The sequence below is a fragment of the Thunnus albacares genome, chromosome 12 (genome assembly GCF_914725855.1).
Source record: "Thunnus albacares chromosome 12, fThuAlb1.1, whole genome shotgun sequence".
Taxonomy (NCBI): Eukaryota; Metazoa; Chordata; class Actinopteri; order Scombriformes; family Scombridae; genus Thunnus; species Thunnus albacares.
Window position 1 is genome coordinate 4695083 of NC_058117.1, and position 8397 is coordinate 4703479.

General features: G+C 38.7%; 1 long non-coding RNA gene across 1 annotated transcript; it reads right to left on the reverse strand.

The window, feature by feature from the left end:
* Window positions 1–3036: 3036 nt before the first annotated feature.
* On the reverse strand, window positions 3037–6848 carry LOC122994299. The gene is made up of 3 exons (XR_006406562.1): window positions 6445–6848; window positions 5519–5671; window positions 3037–3388 (listed from the first exon to the last, which is right to left on the reverse strand). It is a non-coding gene; the product is annotated as an uncharacterized LOC122994299 (long non-coding RNA).
* Window positions 6849–8397: the final 1549 nt, after the last annotated feature.

Below are 8397 nucleotides of genomic sequence, written 5' to 3' on the forward strand. Positions count from 1 at the left end.
CTGATTAAGAAAAAAAAAATCTTTACAACTTCAGAAATCCAGGTCCTCCCTCAATGGGGATCATTATTTTCTAAAACTAAAGCAGATACGCGGCCTCAGCCCACCGCCTAATAGTGACATGGCATTAACTGGTCTGATGTCCTAACTGTTGTGGGAGTAGAGCATCAAGGAAGCATTAACTCCACAGGACTCCGGAGAACATCCAGGCTATGAGGGACATTTGAAGTAGCAACCAGATGTGACCTAATGTGGTTTGACTTTATGTTATGGTACAGTTTTCTTACAAATGACCCTGTAAGAAAGTCAAACTATAAAGGCAAAATAAATATATTGTCCTCTGAGCTCTCAGTTTTTTGTCTGACCATTATAAAGGTTATGCCTGATATGATATGGCATTAAATTTGTTTATACAGCCTGTGTTGTCTAATTAAGCTATCATAGGTCCATGTTGGTAGCATTTAATGTGGTGTCTAGTTACAGCATAATTTGGTAGTGAGGGCAGAATAATGTCCAGCTGTAGCACATTTTGGATCTGATGGCATTGTATTTGATTTCTAATTAGACTATGATCTTGCAAAATGGTGTCTAATAGTGAATTAGGATTCTAATTAGAGTATAATTTGGTATAATAGTGTCTATGTATAGTATATTTTGGGTCTAATAGGGCTTTATATGCAGTTTTTAATTACAACATAATTTAGGTGTATGATGTGTAATTAGGGTATAATTGTGTTTGTTTACTGTCTGATAAGGAACATATTATTTCTAGTTTTCTCTAATATGATACAAAGTACAGCTTATTAACTCTTATTAGTGTACCGTAAAATAAAGTGCATCCCTAATATCTTTAGAATAATTTGACGCCCCGCTTTAATCGTCCTGCGGCCCACCTTTGGGTCCTGACCCATGTTTTGAAAAACAGTGATACACTTGCATAATAGTGTGCCTGGGGCTCAGTTGCGACCCATATACCCCCTATCAAGTCAAGCTGAGTGGGTAATTACAGTATTTGTGTGCTGCTCAGGCTCTGTGTCTGCCCACTGGGGGATGGATGTTGCTGTAATTGAAGTATTACAAATTGTTTCATTTGGAATTAATCCCCCGGTCAAAATAGGCAATTTAGGAATGGTTTTAAATGAAGATCAACTCAATGAAATGGGTGGTGTGGGAATGGGCGGATGTGCGCGTGTGTTTACATTTTTAGACCAACAAATGATGACTCAGTGTGTTTGACTTTTTCTGAGCCTTCAGACACAGAGAGGGGCGACATGAGGAGGAGATATTCTTTAGGGGAGTCAAACCAGTTTGCAGTCTGCTTCAAAAAAGTACTGAAAATAATTCTTCCCCTGGAATTTCTATCGAATCTATTTAATGACGTGGAAGAGTATGATTAAAAAGAGCTTTAATAGGATGTGGCACGTTATTCAATCCCATCGAATCATTTGAGAGATTGGGATAATATGACAAACTCTTGCAGATCACTTTAGCATTCAAAACCATATTCCTGTCTAAAGTGTTTTTTATCTGAATTGGTAAGACATATGTGGTTAATTTATACAATTTAGAGGATACTTTGAATTTATGATATAAAAAAACATCTTCAATGTAGCCTAACAACTCTGCAGCGTGGCACATGTATTTGATGCTTCTTGAAGCATTGCCTGTATTTCTAAGAGCTACTTTTTATTACCATCAGTCTTCCCTGCGGGGAGCAGGCAACAGAAGGAGAATGCAATTACCAAAATGTGTATATCCACGCTGCCTAACCACGGCAGAATATATTACACAAGCATGCGGCTGAGAAGGATCGCCCCTGTACTCTGTGTGTGAGCTGCATGCATCATGTGTGCCTCTTGAGATCCTGTATGTAAGTTTAGCATTGTTATTCCACGCTATAGCTGCTGTGTGCCCAACTTGTGTTACACCTCTCCCGTGTGTGAGTATAGATCGGCCGGCACGGTGCTCCAGTGATCCATCTCCCATGGTAATTTCATAACATGACCTCCAAATGACACACACTCTGTGCATCCCTGCAATGATGCTGTGGCTATTCCCAAAGACCACATCAAACATGCTTCACTCAGGGCCCTGTAAACATCTGTGGACACACACACCCACGTTCAGCTAGATGTTGTGTGAGAATCTTTAGAGTGTTATACTCCAGGGAGGGAGGAAGTGGAGGACACATATCTGATGATGTTCAACACCGGACTAAAATAGAGAAATATGAGCAAAGGTCATTGAGTCGTTTTTAGGCCACTAGCTAAAGAGAAGGATTTTTATATATATATATATGTATAGACAATATCAGACTCCCATTCTAATCTTAAAACCCTGTCACACTGACGACCGTGGAAGGAGTGGTGCAGACAGGTAGGAGGTTCATTCAAATGAGTCCACACAAAGAGAGTTACAGATGCTTTGTTAGAAAATGTGTCTTAGATGTTGCAATGACAATAGACGTCTAGAGAAAGTCACTCAGCTGGTAATTTGATGAAGAGAAAACAAATGTGCAGTAATTATGACACATTGCTTAGAAAGAAAATGAACAATGTTAATTAAATAATCACCAACCAGTAGATAGCAATAGCATTTAAATTAACATCAAAATGTATTTTTAATGTGGTTAAAGCAGGAAATTCTGTAAAACAACCTGCATTTATCTATAAATGAATGTGGGTGATTCTTTCAATGGCTTTTTTATACTGTATGAAAAGCTTCTCCTCCACTTCATCGTACGTCTGCAGGCTGTGCAAGAGCTGTGAATACATCACAGTCACATGACACCATGCTGCTACAAAATAATCCAACTTTTTTTAGCAAAGGTGGAGCTTCATGTTTTATTGCTGAAATGCATTACAGTGCAATTACTGCTGTAACACATCAATTATGATATGATGTGACAATTAACGATGTGAGAAACAGTTTTACAGATGCAGAATTATGAAGTAGCTTCAGACTGATACCATCAAATCAACGGCTTCAACAAACTATTTTTTAAATTATTTATTTTTATTACCATTACTAGTTTACTGTTAAAAAAGAGACTCCATCTACCTTTGGCTATAGATTTGTGGTGTCTTCACATCTTGCAAAGGTATGTGTAATTTCAATGACAATGGCAGTAAATGAAGGCTTGAAAGTTGATGCAAACAGTTCCTACAGGTGTCCCAACTTTTGTTGATCACTTACAAACCCTCTTTATAAAAGCGTGGAGGACGAAGTGTGATGGTCTGGGGCTTCTTCGCTGGATTCAGAGTTGGTGACTTGCACAGAGTGACTGGCACCCTGGACCAAAAGGGCTACCACGGCATCCTGAAAAGCCATGCAGTACCCTCTGGTCTACACCTAGCTGGTCAGGGGTTCATCATACAGCAAGAGGACTTTCCTAGAAGAAAAGTACAAGACAGTGGGCTTCAAATCATGGAACCACCACAGTCATGGAGTTGTTTTGGGATGAACTGGACAGAACGGTGAAAGCAAAGCAACCTGCAAGTGCAACACATTTGTGGGAATTTCTGTAGCAATGTTTGGAAGAACTTTGCAGACAATATTTGATTTCCATTCTTCAACTGTTCTATCAGCAAAAGGTGACTATTTTTATGAGTTAAAAATGTTGATTACATTTGTTTAAAACTGAAAGAATCCATGATTTTTTTTTTAATCTACAATTATTTATTCAATACTTTAATTTTAGAGTACATTGAGACATTAAACAGGAAAAATGGGGGTGGTCTAAAACTTTTAAATGGTAATGTATATAGGAAACCAACAGGTTATATCTTCATTTAATGTAGTTTATTCAGTTGTTAAATGACTAATCTAAAATGCTACATTTATTTAATTTTAATTGAAGCCTATTGGAGGCTTCTTGTGCACCCTAAGTTGTATAATGTATGATATTATAATCAATTATCAGTTTAAAAGAAATTTTGGATCATAACGTGGTCAATCAAAAGACTAACTCCCTCTGAGGCAGTAGTGGGTGTCTGGCCAAGTGAACCAAAATATCAAGAAATGGCCCTGAATGGTCATGATGGTCACCCATGCACACGTGTACACAAACACACATTTCTGAAGTAAGGTAGTAATTAGGAATCAAACAATGGAGCTCATCTATAATTATGATGGAAGGAGAGAAAGGAACAAACGAGGGACAGGATGAATTATTAGATCAAGAGAAACTGACAATAAAAGGGGGATAGAAAGAACTGGAAAAAGAAAACATGAAAATGAGATTGCAAGAGGGCAAGAAGAATAAAAAAAGAGCACGGCAGGGAGAATGAAAACGTGTGATGGGGAAAGAAAGCAAAAACACAAAAAAGTAAAGGCTGATAATGCAGTCTCAAAAAGAGAATGATGGTGTGTTTGAGGGAGACTGAAAGCTAGATATGGAAAGTGAGAGAAAGTAAGGTTGATAGCATGTGCTGGGAAAAGGACAGACAGAGAGAGAGAGAGAGAGAGAGAGAGAGAGAGAGAGAGAGAGAGAGAGAGAGAGCAATATTTTAATAACCACAACGTGAGATAATAAAAAAAAAACTGGGGAAGAAACACAAAAGCAAAGGAGCAAAGAGACGATAAGAGAGGGTAAGGTTGAGAGAGCAACCTTAAAAGACAGGACAGCAACACAGACAGAGAAAGGAGAAGTTGACTCTAATGAGAAATGGTATTGAGGTTGGCTCGGTGCATATGAGGGCTCAGGACTACACTGTTAAATCTCAGTCAATGGAATGTAATCAACTGATCTTTTGTCTGAAACTCTGAAGAATTAGATGAATTTGTCAGTTTCAAGTTGACAAAAAAATCTAGTTAAAGTCTTCAAAACACTCATGTGTTCCACTATTCTGAATGATGAGTGTCCTACTGATTTTTCACTGAACGCATTGAATGAAGTTTCTCAAGGAACATTGTCAGCTTCTTGCCAAACTTCCCAGCAGACATCGTAATTACATACAATAACACTACACTTGTGGTTGGTCAGGTGCTGCACAGTGGTGAGCAGAACTGAGAGTGTGGAGCTCCCACATTACACACTACCAGTGAAGCTCATCATAGCAGGTGAAAAAATCAGCTGACAACATTTGTGATGGAGGTAGCACATACTAATAATAGTATTTACGTTTTTCTGGATTGAACTTCAGTAACCACCGATCACACCAGTTACCCATGCTATGGAGATCTTCTTGAAGATGAGCTGTGTCAGTGTCGTTAGTATTTATTCGAATTATTTTTGTGTTGTCCACAAAAAGATATGAATCAGACTGTATTACACTTCGTAAATCATTCATATAGATAACAAAGTGTACAGGGCCCAGCACAGATCCCTTTGGAACTCCAGAGTTCACTGGATTCCAGACATGGCTGTCTACACTCTCCATGATCTGCAGTGCCATTCTAAACTGGGGGAAAACAGGCAAACATCTGTTCCTCTTAATCTTCAGTATTAGACCAATTTCAAAACATACTCACAAAAGGATAACAGGATAACTGTAGGATAATCTGGGTTTCACTCACTCACCTTTTCAAAAATGGGTGTCCTGCTGATTTATCACTTATTTGTTGATAAGCTGGCACACATTGTCTCCAATGTATAGTCCTTATCTCTGTGTGTCTGTTGTGTATTTTACTGTATATCCAATGTGTAGCTTCTGGCTCTCAGTCACAAGATTCACTGAAGAGGTTAAAACCAAAAAATACAGAGATTGGATCACTGAGCTTAGTATACTGTGTTTGTATGAGAACAGGTGTGTGTGCAGTTGTATGCTAATAGGAGCCTAATTAAATGTTTAAGTTCCTACCAGATGGTGGCAAAACTGACCCAGTCATACCAGTAGCAGAATACCTCAGATGCTAGGAGTATAGCCTCATTTTACAACTCAGCCACTTTGGCCACAGTTCCACCCACCCACCAAACCTCTTGGTCTCCCTCAATGACTCTAAAATGTTGAATGAGTCGCAGGCCCCAAAGTCCACAAGAGTTTGGCCAGGACCAAGAGTTCTGGGGTCAATTCACAATTGCAATTGATTTTTTCCCTGCAAAATGCAGCACTGAAACATCGTATTTTTTCAGGACATCATGTGCAAGACAGCTGAGCAAGACTAATAAAAGACCTGCACCACCTTTAAGGCATAAGGCTTTATGCATAAAATACAAGTTATCCTTCACAGCTATTGACTGTCAGCACCTGATGCTTCAACTGAGTAGAGCACATACAGTTTAATAATCAGTTTCAGCAGAAAGGTCTGTTTACTAATTGATCTGCTCTGTTTGTTTCTTGATGAAAAATTAGCCGGACAGCTGCAGGCTGCTAGCTAGCTACCCAGCGGGTAGAGACAGACTGAACAAAGCAGAATCTGGAAACAGTTCAGTCAACTGCCAGCTCTTTGGCTCTCGTACCCAGAGATGATATCTTGTGAAAAAAAACACATACCGAGAGCACATACCAGTATGCAGAGTCCTTTTCAATATGTTCCTTTCGTAGATGCTAACGTTAAATTCACTACAAGATAGTCAGAGCAGCTAGCCACCTGGAGAGTCCTATAAACTGTGGCAGGTGTGCATGTAGTCAAACTATTCACTTCACAGTTTACAAGACTGTCATGACTGAAGACAGCTAATGTAGCAGCTATCATCTACTTTACGATTTGACTAAAGTCAACCTTTTTGTGCATATTATAATTACTCGATGTGTCAGAATATTTCACATCGTGCAAAAACAAAAATTTGAATGAATCTAGTTAAATCTACATATCAGCCAGCCTTAACAAGAGTATTTTTAAGCTGTGCAGTTTCTATAGCTGACTTGCTAATTAGCTATGTAGTCTGCAAACTGACATTAGCAGCACTTTCCCCTGTTGGGTGTTTGTTTGGAAGCAAACTCAGGTGAAGGACATGGTGAGCAGTGATGTTACTGCTTTATGCAAATGCAGTTTAAAATGAAATGAGGCAGAGAAACAATGCCATTCCAACAGACAGAAATGTCTAACACAAATGGGGGTGCTGTCATGAAACAAAAAAAAAACAGCATGTTGACAGCATTTTACTGTGTCATGAAGATAATATTATATGTGTTCAAGGTGTGTAAGATATTGCTAGAATACAGTTAGCCAGCCAGGTTAAACCTGTGAGCTTGTAGGCTGGAAAGCTTGATTTATTATTATATTTCCCAGCCAGCAGATTTAAAGGGTAACAGGGCTAGTTAGACTACCAAAATCATTCAGTAAATAGAGTTAAAGGTGTACTATGATGTTTTCAATTAGTTTAACTGAGCAAGAGACATCTGTGGAACATAAGAGAGTGTTACTCATGCAGATGAGAAAATATTTATGATTGTGTATGCTCCATATTGTTTCTGTTGTGTAGAAAATGTTCAGGTGCAGCTAACACATATAGATGTTTGTAGCATTGTGTACAGGATGTTTACAGTAAGAGAATCCATTGAGAAGTTTAAAGGAAGGCTGAAAGCTGAAGCTATTACAGTGAAGTACACAGTTCAGAGATAAGAGAGCTGATGCAAACTGAGTTAACGTCACAATGATATGAATAATTTCTGTTTTAAATATGTTTTGCACAGGTAACCTCTGCAAATAAGTATGTTGTACCAGTTTGGACCCAGAACTTCATTCTGAACCCATAACACACTCAAGTTAACTGGCTAAAATTTAGCATTAGCTAACCTCTCTTGCTTTACTTAGCAATCAGCTATCAGTCTGCTAGTTAGTGACTGCTTGTTAGTAACTCACACGTCTGCCTTTATGTCTCACAGTAACATAACATTTCATATGTCCAGCAGTTTACTCTCAGTTCAAATCCAACAATGTTATACAATCCACCAGATTACTATAGCTTCCTAAAAATATGAGGCTCTTAAATATTTGACTGTGATTTGACACTTACTGTTTATAAGCAATGATATAACTGAGCAATACTTAAGACCCACTCCACAGCTCAATGAAAGATATTGTAGAATATATTTACTCATGAACAGTTACTTTCCTGTCTACATGAAATAAGTAATATTTAAACTTTGAAACATCTTGTGTTACAATTTCTGTCAATCAACAGTCCCACAGCCTGCAGCGAGGGGCAGAGCTGCATCACAGTGAGTGATTAAGACCACAGTAGCAACATGGCACAACTGAAGAGAGTGAAGCTCGATGTACGACTGAAGCAGAAGCTGCAGGACATCCACCAACCGTTGCACTAATAAATATCATCCTCTCAGTCTGCCCAGCCAGGAGAGACAGCGTGATGGCACCTCTGTTGTTGTGTTCATGGGAGCTTCAGCTTTTTCAGTTGTTTCAGACGGAAGCATCCAGAGATTGGGCTGTGGCTGATGGATATTAGTGTAATCCTCCACATGCTCCTTTTGTAATATAAAAATGTATTCTATGCAA